The 14,973-nt window shown below is 47.3% G+C and overlaps 1 protein-coding gene across 2 annotated transcripts in view; it reads left to right on the top strand.

Annotated features, from left to right (window-relative positions):
* The first annotated feature begins 5,190 nt into the window (after window positions 1–5,190).
* Window positions 5,191–14,973, top strand: part of wwp1 (WW domain containing E3 ubiquitin protein ligase 1) — an 85,529-nt gene continuing 75,746 nt past the window's right edge. For both annotated transcript variants that reach the window (XM_078397246.1, XM_078397244.1), the window contains exon 1: window positions 5,191–5,375. The gene's annotated coding sequence lies outside the window, so the exon portion shown is untranslated. The remainder of the gene's footprint in view (window positions 5,376–14,973) is intronic.

Below are 14,973 nucleotides of genomic sequence, written 5' to 3'. Positions count from 1 at the left end.
AAATTTGCATTAGGCGGAAAAATAATATTGGGTAGATTGATGGGACTGAAGGCTGATAAATCCCCAGGGCCTGATGGTCTGCATCCCAGGGTACTCAAGGAGGTGGCTCTAAAAATCGTGGACGCATCGGTGATCATTTTCCAATGTTCTATAGATTCAGAATCAGTTCCTGTGGATTGGAGAGTAGCTAATGTTATCCCACTTTTCAAGAAAGGAGCGAGAGAGAAAACGAGGAATTATAGACCAGTTAGCCTGACATCGATAGTGGGGAAGATGCTGGAGTCAATTATTAAAGAAGTAATAACGGCGCATTTGGATAGCAGTAAAAGGATTGGTCCAAGTCAGCATGGATTTAGGAAGGGAACATCCTGCTTGACTAATCTTCTGGAATTTTTTGAGGATGTGATAAGTAAAATGGATGAAGGAGAGCCAGTGGATGTAGTGTATCTGGACTTTCAGAAAGCCTTCGATAAAGTCCCACACAGGAGATTAGTGGGCAAAATTAGAACACATGGTATTGGGGGTAGGATATTGACATGGATAGAGAATTGGTTGGCAGACAGGAAACAAAGGGTAGGAATAAACGAGTCCCTGTCAGAATGGCAGGCAATGGCGAGTGGAGTGCCGCAAGGCTCGGTGCTGGGGCCGCAACTATTTACAATATATATTAATGATTTAGATGATGGAATTAAACATAACACTAGCAAATTTGCAGATGACACTAAGCTGGGTGGCAGTGTGAACTGCGAAGAGGATGCTAGGAGGTTGCAGGGTGACTTGGACAGGTTGAGTGAGTGGGCAGATGCATTGCAGATGCAGTATAATGTAGTAGAAAAATGTGAGGTTATCCGCAAGACCAAGGAGGCAGATTATTATCTCAATGGTGTCAGTTAGGAAAAAGGAAAGTGCAACGAAACCTGGGTGATCTTGTACACCAGTCACTGAAAGTAAACATGCAGGTACAGCAGGCAATGAAGAAAGCTAATGGCATGTTGGCCTTCATAACAAGAGGATTTGAGTATAGGAGTAAAGAGGTCCTTCTGCAGTTGTACAGGGCCCTGGTGAGACCACATCTGGAGTATTGTGTGCAGTTTTGGTCTCCTAATTTGAGGAAGGACATCCTTGCTATTGAGGCAGTGCAGTGTAGGTTCACACGGTTAATCCCCTGGATGGCGGGACTGTCATATGAGGAAAGATTGGAAAGACTGGACTTGTATTCACTGGAATTTAGATGGATGAGAGGGGATTTTATAGAAACATATAAAATTATAAAAGGACTGGACAAGCTAGATACAGGAAAAATGTTCCCAATGTTGGGGGAGTCCAGAACCAGGGACCACAGTCTAAGAATAAAGGGGAAGCCATTTAAAACTGAGATGAGAAAAAACTTTTTCACCCAGAGAGTTGTGAATTTGTGGAATTCTCTGCCACAGAAGGCAGTAGAGGCCAATTCACTGGGTGAATTTAAAAGTGAGTTAGATAGAGCTCTCGGAGCTAGCGGAATCAAGGGATATGGGGAGAAGGCAGGCAGGGGTTACTGATTGTGGATGATCAGCCATGATCACAATGAATGGCGGTGCTGGCTCGAAGGGCCAAATGGCCTCCTCGTGCACCTATTTTCTATGTTTCTCTGCATGATTTACTTCTTCAACATTACTAGCATGGAATGTGCATTGAATGCTTGGGAACAGGCCATTGCTTATAAAAGATATCCAAGGCGGTTGTAAGGAAGGCAAATGCAATGTTAGCATTAATTATGAGAGGACTAGAATATAAAAACAGGGGTGTAATGCTGATGCTTTATAAGGCACTGGTTAGACCACATTTGGAGTATTGTGAGCAGTTGCTAGCGTTGGAGAGGGTCCAAAGAAGATTTACGAGAATGATCCCGGGGATGATTGGGTTAATGTATGATAAGCGTTTGATGGCTCAAGGCATGTACTCGCTGGAGTTTATAAGGACAAGGGGGGGACCTCATAGAAATTTACAGAATAATGAAAGGCCTGGATAGAGTGGATGTGGAGAGGTTGTTTCCACTAGTGGGAGAGTCTAGGGCCAGATGGCAGAGCCACGATTGAATGGCAGAGTAGACTTGATGGGCTAAATGGCCTAATTTATGAGCTTATAAACTTATCAATGAATTTCTAAACCTTCATATAGAAACCAAGATACCAAGGAGCTGTTCTTTCAATACCTGATCCAAGGTTTCTGATAATCGTTTCATTTACACCCAGCTTCTAAATGTGAACATTCTTGCCCTATTGCAGTTGGGTAACTTGATCAAAAACGATTTGGTAATTTATCTTTTTCTTAGTTCTCCAATGGTTCGGAATTCATGTCGACATCTACAATGCAGGTCAATAAATGGACTCAGAAATTTCATGGTCTTTTAGGAAGACTACTCAGCTGCTGCTCAGGGTTAACAAAAACATAGTTGGATGTATATCTGAGACGGAGGCAAGGACTGCTTCGGTAACTAGTTCATTCAAAAATGTTCTGCAGAGGGTGGTTAAATTAATGGAGGAAAAAAGGTGAGTCAGGTCAAGGATTTAGAGGGTGACACAGCGTCTGTCTCCAGAAAGTGGTTGATTGACTGCTATATTTGTAAACTTGCAATAAAGTTTACCACAGACTTTAGATGAATGGCTGGAACTTTCTATATCAAATGCTTCAAAACATATTATGCAGGCAAGAAACTAATCCGGCCATGTTTTGACAGTTGTCAAGAATGAGCAACCTTTCAGAAGTGGAATCAGCCATCACTTAGGGTGGCACAGTGGCGCAGCTGTTGGAGCTGCTGCCTCACAGCACCAGAGACCCAGGTTCGATCCTGACCTCGGGTGCTGTCTGTGTGGGATTTGCACGTTCTCGCTGTGACCGTGTGGGTTTCCTCTGGGTGCTCCGGTGTCCTCCCACATCCCAAAGATTTGCAGGCCTCTCTAAATTGCCCCTAGTGTGTAGGGAGTGAACACAAAAGTGGGACAACATAGAACAGGTGATCAATGGTTGGTATGGACTATGTGGGCCTGTTTCCATGTTGTATCACTAAACTAAACTAAATTTCTCACTTTGTCACTGGCGATAGTAGCTCTAAATAATGCACCACCAATGGTAAATGTGCTTTTACATGTGCCCCAAGTTCTGGAATTCCTTCCCTAAGTCTCTCGACCCACCAACACTTTTTCTCCTCTCAAATGTCCCGGAAGACCTATCTCTATGGCCAGCCTTTTGATTATCTGTTCTGATATCTCTGTTACTCAATTACTAGGAAAAAAATGGTTTTGTCAATAGCAATTTTAGCTAGTTTGGGGGATTTTACTAGTGAAAGATACTGTAGAAATGTATCTGAAGGGTCTCGACCCAAAACATTACCTACTTCTTCTCTCCAGAGATGCTGCCTGTCCTGCTGAGTTACTCCAGAATTTTGTATCTATCTTCACTGTAAACCAGCATCTGCAGTTCCTTCCTACGCTATACAAATGCCAGTTGTTGTTATATGAAGACAGTCATATCATCTATCAAAGATGTTTACAAGCCTAAGGGAGTTTACAAATGTGTTGTGCTGCTGCTGCAAGTAAGAATTTCATTGCTCCATTTCAGTACATATGACAACAAAACACTCTTGACTTCTGAAATCCTTGGTTCCGTAATGAAAAAATGTACTTTTACCTCCTTCAAGAAACTAGGGTATCAGAGAAGAGGAAATGTGAGGGGCATATTAGGTGACCTAGCCACAAATTCTATCACTTGAATGCATCCTTCAAAAAACACCTCTCACTTTAACCACATTTACTCACCATGACCCAAGACGCCTGGCTATTTTCTTCAACACAATCTTTGTCAGAAGGCATAAACTCATCCGATGAACTTTGCATGGCATGCACATCCTTTGAAGCTGGAGTTGAAAGAGATGAACATTGATTGTCTTAATTGCAGGATCCCAATGGATGGTTTTCATTGTCACCCCCAAAATCTGAGACTACACTCGAGAGTGGTAATACACAGAACAGTGCAGCAATAGAACCGGCCCTTTGTGTCGAACATGGTGTCAAGACCAACTCCTTGATGGTAGAGAAGAAAAACAAAGACTGAAGGGCCCTTTGAATTGATGTACAACTATGTGCTAGTTTATTGACTTTCACGTTTATTCCTCCCAAGCAGTTACAAGGTCTCAAGGAGCACGGTGGAACTGGAGCTAGGGCAAGGGCATGGGGGGATCGCAAGAGCGAGCACGAGTTGGAGCGCGGGCACCAGCACGGGGCAGTGGGGCGCAGGCACAGGGAAGTGGGGCACGGGCACGAGCATGGGACAGTGGGGCGCAGGCACTGGGCAGTGGGGAGCGGGCACGAGCATGGGGCAGTGGGGCGCAGGCACGAGCATGGGGCAGTGGAGCTTGGGCAAGGACACGGGGGGATCGCGGGGGCAAGCACAAGTTGAAGCAGGAGCACGAGCATGGGTTGGGGCGCGGGCATGAGCACGGGGCAGTAAAGCGTGGGCACGAGCACGGGGAAGTGGAGCGCGGGCACGAGTATGGGTTGGGGCGCGGGCACGAGCACGGGGCAGTAGAGCGCGGGCACGAGCACGGGGAAGTGGAGCGCGGGCACGAGCATGGGTTGGGGCGCGGGCACGAGCACGGGGCAGTAGAGCGCGGGCACGAGCACGGGGAAGTGGAGCGCGGGCACGAGCATGGGTTGGGGCGCGGGCACGAGCACGGGGCAGTAGAGCGCGGGCACGAGCACGGGGAAGTGGAGCGCGGGCACGAGCACGGGGCAGTAGAGCACGGGCACGGGCACGGGTCGGAGCGCGGGCATGAGCCCGAGTTGGAGCGCGGGCACGAGCACGGGGAAGTGTAGCGCGGGCACGAGCCCGAGTTGGAGCACGGGCACGAGCACGGGTCGGCGAGCGGGCACAAGCACGGGTCGGAGCACGGGCATGAGCACGGGTCGGGGAGCGGGCACGAGCACGGGCACGAGCCCGGGTCGGAGCGCGGGCACGAGTTGGAGCGCGGGCACGATCCCGAGTTGGTGCGCGGGCACGAGTGGAGGCGCGGGCACGATCCCGAGTTGGAGCGCGGGCACGATCCCGAGTTGGTGCGCGGGCACGAGTGGAGGCGCGGGCACGATCCCGGGTCGGTGCGCGGGCACGATCCCGAGTTGGAGCGCGGGCACGAGCACGGGTCGGTGCGCGGGCACGAGTGGAGGCGCGCGCTCGCGGTGTGGGTGCCGGTGATGGGAATCGCAGAGCGGGGCTGCACGGAGGAGAGGAGTATCGGGGAGTAGGAGGAGAGAGAGAGAGAGAGACGACAGCCGCCGGCAGCAGCAGCAGCAACAGCAGGAGAGGGAGTGGAGGAGGAGGAGGAGGCGAGCTTGAGATCGGTGAGACGCCGGGGCCCGGGGCCCGGGGCGGGCTGGGTTGGTTGGTTGGCCGGGTTGGCCGGGTTGGCCGGGCGGGCCGGCCGGCCGGGCGGGGCGACGGTGCCGTTGTTTGTTGTTGATGAAGGGGGATATTGTGAGGGAGGCGGCGGCGGTGGCGCTGCTGGCTACCGTCCGCTCCTCGACCACAGTCAGTCCTTACTCCGGGCTGTCAGCCGGCGAGGAGGTTAAAATACATAACAGAGCCGGGCCCGTGTCACCCTCTCAGCCGGCGATGGCGTCCGGACCGGACCGGCCCAGCTCTGGGCCTTAGCTCAGCTCCCCCCTCCTCTCCCTCACTCCCTGAAATATGTCCCCCCTCCCCTCACTCCCTGAAATATGTCCCCCCTCCCTCACTCCCTGAAATATGTCCCCCTCCCCTCACTCCCTGAAATATGTCCCCCCTCCCCTCACTCCCTGAAATATGTACCCCCTCCCCTCACTCCCTGAAATATGTCCCCCCTCTCTCACTCCCTGAAATATGTCCCCCCTCCCTCACTCCCTGAAATATGTCCCCCCTCCCTCACTCCCTGAAATATGTCCCCCCTCCCTCACTCCCTGAAATATGTCCCCCCTCCCTCACTCCCTGAAATATGTCCCCCCTCCCTCACTCCCTGAAATATGTCCCCCCTCCCTCACTCCCTGAAATATGTCCCCCCTCCCTCACTCCCTGAAATATGTCCCCCTCTCACTCCCTGAAATATGTCCCCCTCTCTCACTCCCTGAAATATGTCCCCCTCTCTCTCTCTGAAATATGTCCCCCCCTCTCTCACTCCCTGAAATATGTCCCCCTCTCTCACTCCCTGAAATATGTCCCCCCTTTCTCTCTGAAATATGTCCCCCCTCTCTCACTCCCTGAAATATGTCTCCCCTCTCTCACTCCCTGAAATATGTCCCCCCTCTCTCACTCCCTGAAATATGTCCCCCCTCTCTCACTCCCTGAAATGTGTCCCCCCTCTCTCTCTCCCTGAAATATCTCCCCCTCTCTCGCTGAAATATATCCCCCATCTCTCACTCCCTGAAATATGTCCCCCTCTCTCCCTGAAATATGTCCCCCTCTCTCCCTGAAATATGTCCCCTCTCTCCCTGAAATATGTCCCCCCTCTCTCCCTGAAATATGTCCCCCCTCTCTCCCTGAAATATGTCCCCCACTCTCCCTCTCCCTGAAATATGTCCCCCCCTCTCTCACTCCCTGAAATATGCCCCCCCCTCCCTCTCTCTCCCTGAAATATGTCCCCCCTCTCACTCCCTGAAATATGTCCGTCCCCCTCTCTCTCGGGGCACTCCCTGAAATATGTCCCCCTCTCATGTCCCCTCTCTCTGAAATATGTTCCCCTCTCTACCTTCTCATGTCCCCCTCTCCCCCCCAAACTCTGTCCCTCACTTTCCCCGAAATATATTCCATCCTCTCCCTGAAATATGGCCCCCTCTCTCCCTGAAATATATCCCCATCTCTACCCTCTCAGATCCCCCTCCCTGAAATATGTCTCCCTCTCTCTCCCTAACATATGTCCCCCTCTCCCCAAACTTGGTCCCTCTCTTTCCCCAAAATATATCTCCTCCTCTCCCCAAAATATTTCCCCTCCTCTGCCCAAAATATGTCCCCCTCTCTCCCCCAAATATCCCCTCCACCAAATATGCCCCCACCACCCACCAAACATGACCTGTACTAATCAAGGTTAGAGATTACGGGGAGAAGGCAGGAGAATGGGTTAGGAGGGAGGGAGAGATAGATCAGCCATGGTGGAGTAGACGATGGGCCAAATGGCCTAATTCTATTCCGTATGCCCCCCCCCTCCCCAAATATGTCCCCCCTCCCTCTTCCTCTTCTAAATATATCCCCCGAAATATGTTCTCTCTCCCCAAACTATGTCCCTATCTCTCCCCAAATATGCCCCCTCCTCTCTCCCTAAAATATGTCCCCTCCTCTATCTCCAAAATATGTTCCTCTCTCTGCCCCAAAATATGCTCCTCTGTCCCCTCAAAATATGTCCCCCCTCTCGCCCCAAAATATGCCCTCCTCGCTCCCCAAAATATGCCCCCCTCTCTGCCCGAAAGATGTTCACCTCCCCCACAATATGTCCCTTTCTCTCCCCAAAACATATCCCTTGCTAGCCCCCTCCCTCCAAAAATATATCCCCTCTCTCCCCCCCAAAAAATATGTTCCCTCCTCCCCAAATTATACTGCCCTCCTCTCCCCAAAATCTGTCCCCCTTTCTGCTCTCCCAACCGGCTCAAACAAAGCTCAGTTAAAGACTCACTCAGTTTGGATTGTGGAATAACAAAAAAAAACAACAAATAGAGCACTGTTATTAATAAAACTTAGTGTCAAATGACGGGGCAATTGCAGCACCATGTCTCTATCTGGCACTGGTGCGTTCATGGCCGAAGGGTGGATTAGAGGGGTTGTCCAGTCTCCAGGCACAGGGAAGCTGAGTCTGACAGGGTTTGGATGGAGTGTCTGGTCCATGTGGGGAGCGACATGGAGAGGGCCTTGTTTGTGTGTGTGAGAGGGAGGACCACTGCAGTTGTAACCGCACACTGCTCGGCTGGCAATCACAAGTGTCCATGACCATGACGAAGCAGCAGCAATAGCAGCACGTCTTGTTCTTGTGGATGAGCTGTTTTTGACCAGAACCCGAGTCAAACCTGCGTACTCTTGTAGGTCATAATCTCGTGCAACTTGAGAGAGAACACAGCTTGCAAGTTTGTGCACGTCTTTTTGTTACGCTTCAAAAATAAAGTGTTCCAAACTTCTGTTAGCTGTGTCTTTCCCCCACATGCATGCAAACTCCCAAATCTGAGAATTCCTGGATTCCTCTGCCATGGCTGACGGAAATAAAACATTGCAGCATCTCTTTCCTGGGGAGCATTGTGTTCGAGAAAGCAGCTGATTTGTAGTTTTAGTTTTGTAATTACTATGTTGCTGATTTTTACCCCTCCTATTTGTGAAGGAAAATGTTGGCTATGCTCCGTGGGGCTAAAATACCTTTCAGAATTATTACTGATTTTTATTTAATGGATTACCTTTTTTTCAATGCCATTTTGTTCAGTAAAATCAAAGAACGGATAGTAGCACGGAATTTAAACATCATTTCAGCACATGTGAGTTGTTGATTTGAAAGTTCCCTTTTAGTGCACATTCTATACACTAAAACTCTCGTTTGTTTGTTCCTGAACTACAACCAAAGCGGTACAAGATAGCACGATAATTTTAGGCCCACATTACTCACCGTCGTCCCTTTGGTGCTAATGGAAGAAGTTTCATTGAAATCGGTGTTATATTTTAAAAGTTATTCACATTTTTAAGTTTAAATCTATCTCCTAAGGGGGGTTGAGGGGATGGAGTGGGGAAGGGGAGGGGGGGAGGAGGAGGAGGAGGGGGGGAGGGGGAGAGGAGGAGGGGGGGAGGGGGAGAGGAGGAGGGGGGGAGGGGGAGAGGAGGAGGGGAGGAGGAGGAGGGGGAGGGGGAGGAGGAGGAAGGGGGGGGAGGAGGAGAGGGTGTTGCACCATTACAGGAGAGGTTTGGGTCCACTTGGTCTAGTATAATGATATATTTATGGCACTGCTTTGGTGTTTTGATTATGCAGAGGTTATTGTGCGTGGGAAGTCAATTTGTACAAAATACTCCTTGAAGATGAAATTTAATGTCTCAAGCCATTGCTCTTCATGGCTAGTAGATTAATGAGTATAAATGTCATACTTAAAAAAAAGATTTTTTATTTCGAAAATATGACCTTTCTCAGGTCTGCAATCCATGTCTACTTTGAAATGAATTTCCTATTAAAAGCTTATGACCACCAGGCTAATTATTTTAATTTGCTGGGACTTTCAGTGTGAACTTTTATTGAGTAACTTTGGTGTACAGAATACCATTTCCTTTGACGAGAATGGACTGGTATTGCAGCTTGTTTAATAACTAAGTCAGAGTTAATGGACTTTTATTTGATGTTAATGCACATTGAGTTTCCGATCCTCCTCACTTTGCTTCTGAATCGGAAAAAGGTATTGAGTAATTAAATGCGGCTTTAAAATTATTTAGCAACTTGACATCTATTCAGCTTGATTTAAAAATAAGGTTAAATGTTGCAGGGTAGGTAATGTTGGTTGTGTTAAGGCTACTATTACTTTAAAGATTGCTTTGTGTTGCTAACTTCTCGGGGCCATGTTTTAATGTTCATTGACATTTCCAAAGAGACAGTGTGTGAGGAGCCTCTGAATAAAGAATATGTGTCTTGTTCTGCGCTTCTTTGATCTCTTATGTATTTTCCTCTACACTACAAATAGACCGTGGTCATTTGTAAAGCAGACCAGTGATAATGTGATGGCAAAGAATCACAGCCATTGAAAGCATCAAAGCTATTCAACATTGGCAGGGTGAGTTCAGGAGATGCAAATAATGACAGTGAGTTGGGTTGAGGACTGAACTATAAGGGTAAAAGGTACTGCACGTAGAATTAATCTAGGGCGGCACAGTGATGCATCTGGTAGAGCTGCTGCCTCCCAGCACCAGAGACCCAGTTCCATCCTCACCACAGGTGCTGTCTGTGTGAGTTTCCCTATGGCCGGTGTGTAGGGAGTGGATGTGAAAGTAGGATAACATGGAACTAGCGTGAAAGGGTGATCGACGGTTGGCATGGTCTCGGTGAGCTGAAGGACCTAATTCTATGCTGTATCTTTCAGTTCAATTCCATTTAATAAGCTCAAGATTGGCCTTGTAACTATTGCAGCAGGAGTATTAAGTGGTAGGCCTGGTCCCAACTATGTCTGTTGGAAATTTGAGAGGCTATGCCAAAATGTGGAGCTGATCATATGTTTGAAAAACAGACAAGTAATTATATTGAAAAAGAGAATGAGGACAAAGATTTAGTTATGTGAAAAGTATTGATGATCTTGTTAGTAGAAGTAAGTCGAGATGCCTGTGTAATCCTGACAAACCACAGCAAGCCAGTGCCATCAGAAATCAGAAAGGTTTATAAGGGAGACGATTATGAGCAATTGTTCTGAAAACCTGTGGAGGCAATGTTGGTTCAACATATTTCAGAATTGCATACTGTGAAAGAGTACATGAGAATGGCTTTTTAGATGAATGTCTCCATCCAAGTTAATAAGCATGCAAGATGGAATATTCATATGGGCTTGCAGGATGGTCACGTCTGTGGAAATGGCCTCTGAAAATACAAAGAGTGCACCATATTAGTAGGAAAAATTGTGGGGTCTCTAAAGTTAAGCCTGGGCCACTTGAGCAAAAGTGGTGCAGAAAACATCATGGCGGGAAACACTTTACTGTTACCATGGGAACCACTTGGCTCAAGCCCGTCGGTTTGGAGCTATAAAATGTTTCAGTTGCTACAAACAAGAGCACAGCCTCTACATGCGTGCCTGAACTGAACACATCACACTAGAATTGAGCTGCCAGGCAATATTTCAATTGAAAGGAACCAAGTACAATCGAAACCAAGAAGAGACGTTTACACAACATTGAGATCACTGAGCAAGAGGATGACTGGTATTCAATACTATGAATGCCACTCCTGCTGAGTCATAGAGTCACACAGATTGGAAACAGGCCCTTCAGCCCAACTTGCCCATACCGACCAACGTGCCCCATCTACACCCATCCCCCCTGCCTGTGTTGCCCATATCCCTCTAAACCTATCCTATCCATGTGCCTGTTCAAATGTTTCGTAAACGTGATAGTATGTGCCTCAACTACTCCTCTGGAGCTTGTTCCATGTACCTACCGCCCTTTGTGTAAAAAGGTTGCCCCTCAGGTTCCTATTAAATCTCCCCCCCCCCCTCACATTACACCCATATCCTCTGATTCTTGATTCCCTTGCAGAGTAGGCAATGCTCATCATATGGTCTTCGAGGTGGACAAAACAATAGGCGTTTGTAGAGTTTACAAAATGACCTGTTGGACAGTTGTAGATAACAAGCAATCCCATAATGCCAGTCCTCTCATTTCTATGCCCAGCTCAATATGGATAATTTGGATATGGATAGCTCGCCGAATAAAAACAACACCGCCAGCATGCTGGCTAGCGAGGCTGGAGGGGATCCACCGCTGGGGATGTGCACACATTCTCTGTGTCCGAGCACGACGTGAGGAGGGCTCTGACGCGTGTGAACACGAGGAAAGCGGTAGGCCCAGATGGTATATCTGGGCGAGTACTAAAGTCTTGTGCTACTCAGCTTGCTCAGGTGCTCACCACAATATTCAACCTCTCCTTGGCCAAGTCCATGGTCCCTGCATGCTTCAAAAGATCCATCATCGTACCAGTGCCAAAGAATGCCTCTCCAGCTTGTTTGAATGACTACCTCAGTGGCTCTCACCTCGGTGGTCATGAAATGCTTCGAGAGGCTGATCAAGAACCACATCTGTGCCCTCCTCCCTCGAAATATGGACCCACTGCAGTTCCACGGATGATGCGGTCTCCCAGGTTCTGCACACCGCTCTCTCTCATCTTGACAGCCAGAAGGGGGGCTATGTGAGGATGCTGTTCATTGATTTTAGTTCAGCTTTCAATGCAATAGTCCCCACCAGACTTGCTGAGAAGCTGCTGAAACTGGGGATTAACACTCCCCTGTGTGCCTGGGTCCTGGACTTTCTCACCGCCAGGCCCCAAGTGGTCAAGCTGGGGAGACGTACATCTAACCCCCTCACCCTGAACACAGGATCCTTCCAGGATCCTTAGCCCCCTACTGTACTCCCTGTACACACATGACAGTGTGGCCAGGTTCAGCTCCAACTTCATCATCAAGTTTGCTGATGACACTGTGGTGGTGGGCCTGATCTCCGATAACGATGAGAATGCCTACCGGGAGGAGGTGGCTGATCTGGCACTCTGGTGTCAGGACAATAGCCTCCTCTTGAATGTTACAAAAACTAAGGCGCTGATTGTGGACTTTAGAAGGGCTCAACATCCGAGGATGTACACGCCACTGGAGATAAATGGGTGTACTGTGGATAGGGTGAGCAGCTTTAAATACCTGGGAGTCCACATCACAGAGGATCTGACATGGACAACACACATAGCCGCACTGGTGAGTAAGGCAAGGCAGCGCCTTTACCACCTCAGACAGCTGAGGAAATTCAGAGTCTCTCTGAGGATCCTTCAGTGCTTCTACTCTGGGGCTGTAGAGAACATCTTGTCCGGCAACATCTCAATCTGGTTTGGGAACAGCTCTGCCCAGGACAGGAAGGCCCTGCAGAGAGTAGTGCGTTCGGCTGAACGCACTATGGGAACTACACTCGCCCCCTTGCAGGACCTATACATCAGGAGGTGCAGATCCAGAGCCAGCAACATTATGGGGGACCCCTGCCACCCCAGCAACGGACTGTTCCAGCTGCTACGGTTAAGCAAACGCCTCCGCTGTCACGCTGTGAAAACAGAGAGGATGAGATGGAGTTTCTTCCCACAGGCCATCAGGACTGTTAACTCTTATATCACCAGGGACTAATTTACTGTATTAATTTATTTTTTTGTGTTGTGTCTTTTAAAAAAAAAATTCTATTCTGTTTTGTAGTTTTAGCACAATCCACAGGCATTGCCACCTTCATTTCACTGCACATCTTGTGACAAATAAAGTAGACTTGACTTGATAAGAAAGCTAGCATTTCCTGATGATTAATATCCACCAGGGTTGTACACTTACAAAATTACTATGTGGGACAAAATTGACTAAAAACATTCTACATAACTATAGATAAGAAGCTACAGGATAAGCTACGGCTACATTGTTTGTACAGTCAGGATAATTACCTAATTGCAAAAGCCACAGAGGCCGAGAACCTTCAAATACTTGGAAATGTTTAGAAGTTGTATTGGCTTAATATGATGCTTAGATGAAATACGCCTACATCCAGAAGGAAGTAATTATTTAGGTCTCCAAGTAGATGAAAACGAGCTGCGGGCAGTAAATAGAAAATTGAGGCAATGGGGAAAACCCAAAAGCGCTAATTTTCCAGATCTTGCTACAGTGTTGATAACTATTGATAAAAGAAGAAGAAAGGCACTGGAGTGAGGATCAACGATATGTGTATAATCTGCAAGAAATGCCTCAGAAGTGATTTTTTTTTCAAGTTTTCCAACAACAACTGTATGGCTTGCACAGTTTCCGAGTATGTTATTGAAAGAGGGATTCGTCATATCAGTGATCGACACTTGAGAGGATATGAGGCCGACTGCATGCACATCCCAAAAGTGAAATGAAATGTATGTAAGTTGAAAAGGAGACTTAAGTGATTTGGAGTTTTGCATTTTTTATTCATGACTCTTCGCTGATCACAAATCTCTGCTCGTTATGCTGGGATCTGAAATATGCCCACAATGTCTGAATGACAGGTACAGAGGTGGGTCATATTACCATCTCAGTTTCTCTATGATATTGAATAAAGAGCATAAAGACAAAATGGTACACCAGATACTTTGTTAGAACTACTCTATGAAGAGGCTACAACAAAGGTAAAGAATAAAGTTTGTATTATACAGATAGCAGATGATAATGTAATGGCAGTGGAAATAGTTAGACAAAAGAACTCTATTTTAAAGTAAGTGCAACAATCCACACTCATTGAATGAATAGACACAGGGCCATCTGAAGACAGGAAGCATCTCATGATATGATATGAAATGAATACCAACCAGGATTGTATAAACTGTTACACAGGACTGTGATCTTGAGTGTTCGGAGATGATAATGGAAGAATTCAATGCACAGCACTTGGATATTGTAAAAATGAAAGCAGTGGCCAGAGGATTTGTCTATTGGCCTGGCACTGACATAAAATGAGTAGGCCTAGACAGTAAATTTACAGAATGTTGGGACTGTTAACATGGACCTTAAAGCAGCATTTCAGGTGTGCAGTTCTCTGTTAAGACAGTGTCTGCAGTTTAGAGATTAGAGAGTGAGATACAACATGGAAACATGCTCTTCAGCCCACCGAGTCCACGACACCCATCGGTCAATCATTTACATTAGTTTTATGTTATCCCACTTTTTCATCCACTCCCCACATACCAGGAGCAATTTTACAGAGACAAATTAACGTGCAAGCTCGCATATCTTTGGGATGTGGGAGGAACCCACAGGAAATCCACGTGATCACAGAGAGAATGTGCAAAGTCCACAGATTCTGAATGGAACCTGGGTCTCGGGTGCTGTGAGACAGGAGCTGGGCCACAGGATCACAGATTTGTATCGATTGTGATAAACCAGTGGACCAATTTTTGAAATTAAGCCATTCACTCACACATATAGTGCTTTAACAAAAGAATTGAAATCCATCTTTGCCAAGCTCAGTCAAAATGAAGTCATATCAGCCCATGGTCCACAATTCACATCCTTTCATTGTGAGCAATTTATAAATGCTTCTGGAATAAAGCTTTGTTTCAGTTTTCCTACCGTTCATTTTTCAGTGGAGAAACGAGATAATCAGTTTGTATGGTGTAAAAGGCAATGAAGAAACGGGGTATGGTTGGGTCATCAAACAACCATGAAACATTCCAAGATATAGAATCAAAATTCACTCGACAACAGGAAATATTCTTGCCAAAAT

The sequence above is a fragment of the Rhinoraja longicauda genome, chromosome 4, assembly GCF_053455715.1.
Source record: "Rhinoraja longicauda isolate Sanriku21f chromosome 4, sRhiLon1.1, whole genome shotgun sequence".
In the NCBI taxonomy this organism is placed as follows: Eukaryota; Metazoa; Chordata; class Chondrichthyes; order Rajiformes; family Arhynchobatidae; genus Rhinoraja; species Rhinoraja longicauda.
This window is presented reverse-complemented; position numbering and strand designations above follow the sequence as displayed.